This window comes from Manis pentadactyla, chromosome 4, assembly GCF_030020395.1.
Source record: "Manis pentadactyla isolate mManPen7 chromosome 4, mManPen7.hap1, whole genome shotgun sequence".
In the NCBI taxonomy this organism is placed as follows: Eukaryota; Metazoa; Chordata; class Mammalia; order Pholidota; family Manidae; genus Manis; species Manis pentadactyla.
The window spans coordinates 179,709,319-179,712,213 of record NC_080022.1 but is presented as its reverse complement, the minus strand read 5'-3'; the positions used below and the strand labels follow the sequence as shown (position 1 = coordinate 179,712,213).

At 39.1% G+C, this 2,895-nt stretch overlaps 1 long non-coding RNA gene across 1 annotated transcript; it reads right to left on the bottom strand.

Annotated features, from left to right (window-relative positions):
• Nucleotides 1–971: 971 nt before the first annotated feature.
• LOC118919839 (uncharacterized) lies at nt 972–2,841 on the bottom strand. Its single transcript, XR_008997429.1, has 3 exons — nt 2,504–2,841; nt 1,375–1,500; nt 972–1,245 (listed from the first exon to the last, which is right to left on the bottom strand). It is a non-coding gene; the product is annotated as an uncharacterized LOC118919839 (long non-coding RNA).
• Between the last annotated feature and the right edge of the window lie 54 nt (nt 2,842–2,895).

Sequence of the window (2,895 nt, the reverse complement as noted above, 5' to 3'; positions counted from 1 at the left end):
AACTGTATAAATATATTTGCTGTTCTTTATAATGTTATGATGTTGCAAGAAAAAACTTATAGATAAGTGACCATGTTTTCTAACTAGAAAATATTTATGGTTTGACAAAGAGGTTTATTTATTTATTTTTGGTACGGCTGCTAGGACAGCAGGCAGTCTAAAAGATGTAGTTTGGATGCCAAAATATTAAACTTCCTGGAATATTTCCTTGGGTCAGTGGCATAACAGGACAGAATATTTTTAAGTAGATTGATCCTGGAAAATCCAGAATGCACACTAATACATTATATTACATGGTTACACACTGTTGGTGACAGTATAAGTTGGCATCTCTTGAAGGAATACAGTTTAGCAAAAGGTACTCAGTGACTAATTTTTTACCCAATTATTAATAGTGACTTGCATAGCATGAGCTAGACCCTGGATGTGTAACAGTGAACAAACAGATAAAATACCCTGACCTCAGAGAGCTTAATCACGGAGCTAATTGTAACCACTGACACAGCACTTCCACTTTCAGAAATTATTCCTAAAGAAATAGTCATGAATGTACAAATGATTTAGTTATAAGGACGCTCATCATGTTGAATTTTTAATAGTAAGAAACTTAAAATAACTTAAGAGTCCAATAAATCATGGTACAGCTGTACAAAACCATACCAGGATCATTAAAATGATGTTGTAAAAGAATATTTTAAACAAAAAAATGATATTCGCAAGCTACTATTAAGTTTAAAAATAGGCTACCTGTTAAGAGGCATGAGAGAATTTTATGGGGTTCTTAAAACTTCGGATGGTTGATGCACAAATACAGATTTTTATGAAAACTCATTGAACTGTACATTTAAAATGGGTGAATTTAATTTTATGTAAATCATACTTCAATAAGGCTATAAGAAAAAAAGGAAAAAGCCGTTGTTCTGAAACTATTTTAAATCAAAAAGTTAAAAAAGACTGGAAAGATATAAACCAGTGTTTAATGAGTTAAAGATGAAAGGGGGTATTTTTTTTCTTCTGTTTTATCTTTATCTTCTAAATGTATTACAATAAGCACATATTTTGCAGTAAGGAAAAAAACACGCTAAAGCTGTTCTAAAGTCGTTAAACTAGCTCATTCGGTTATCTGGGGCTGCTGCAGGTTCTGTGAAACAATAAGGAGGGCAAATCAGGGCACCAGGATCCCTTCCCCAGCCCTTCGGTTCTAGAACACATGCTCACACAGATCAAAATTTCCACTGATTGGAACTGAAAGAAAAGCATGAAACAATTAACTACCCCTGGGAGGGACTGACACCAAGGCAATAATCCAGACTGAGAGTTCTTAAGCTTTACGGGCTTCAAACCCACGCCACCCACTGAGTTCTCGCTACTCACCAGCAAAGGGACCTTTAGCTCCTCTGAAACGCCGTGTTCGCTGAGGTATAGTTCCGTATGGAGTATGATACCACAGAGCACTCACAGCCATTTCTTCCAAATTTCTTTGAAAAATTATTTCAAGTGCTTAAAAAGTTGGAGAAAAAGGTGTTCTACAGGTCAGGCAAAGATAACTGTGTAAAAGTTAAGTGTGGAATATTTTATCGCATTTCTATTAAAAAGGCCCCAAGTTGGTTGACATTTTAAGTGGCTCTAAATATTGGAACTACTATGAGTAACTTCAAGTGAAAGCAGAGAGTGAGCTTGATTGGGAGCATTTAGGTTTGGTGTGAGGAGGAAAAAGCCTGTAGATGAGAGAACAAGATGCCAAGAATAAATGTACATCAGTCATGTTACCTGCCGACAGCTGGCCTTGAGAAAAGAGAAATCCTTGTAATTGTTTGTTGGCAAGGAGGAGGTGTTCAAAATGTTTCAAAGACCATGAGAATGGCAAAAGAATTTTGCCTTCAAGTAAAGAACAAGTTACTTTCTTTTTGATTCACTCAAGTATTCTTATTTATGATTAGGGAGGGATTAGAACTTGTTCCAATTTCTTAGGTGGGAAAGGTATAGATAGAATCTCTCATTACTCCCCCTAGTTTTGCCTATGAAAAGAATCTGCAAGATCACTGGTTACCAGTGTGCTAAGTCTTGCACTGCACCACTTAAATAATTAGCCCTCTCCTCTTCTTCGAAGTGGAGTCACCGCTCTTCCCCTGGAAGTCTCAACTAACTTATCTGATGTTGACAGCGTATGTTCTTCTAGTCTTCTGAGTATCAGTTTGTAGTAATTACGGAAAAAGAAATGTAAGCCTGGAATATTTTAATGTAACTATATGTGGTTATGTATTACAACCTCGATTGTGCAAATAAGCTCAGGTACGTGTAATTCCAAAAACTGGATGGCTATGAAAATTTTAAAAACTCATCTTTGGATATTCCATTTGATTTGACTGATAAACTTCGTGTTCTCTCATTTCCTATCCTCTCTCCCCCACCCAGAAAAAGTGTGGAGATGTGTATATACATACATATATACGCACACACCATGTACAACTGACTACAGAAGCTGGAAGCCCTATTTCCTTACCCTGCTTTCTACTTTGCTCAATTCTTCTGACCAACAGCTCTATAGTGGTACTAGGCACCCTGAGTTCTTAAAGTGATACAAGATCTTTCCTGTCTCACAACTTGAGGAAAATCGGGGGACCTGTTAGAGGATCCTAGCATTGAAAGAAGGCTCAAGTATAACGTCTCGCATTTTCTTGCCAAGCCTGCACGTCCACCAGCGATTCCTCAGGGAACAACGATTCCAGGGCGAAATTTCTCGGGGTAGCCGCGCATCCCTAGAGCGCCCTCCGCCAACTAGACCCAGCCCCATGCGGAGGCCATGGCCTCCGGGCGCGGGGCGCCAGAGCCCCGGCCGCCCTGCCCTGTGCCTCGCTTTTCCCGCTCAGTCCCCTAGCGTCTCCCGGAAGGGGG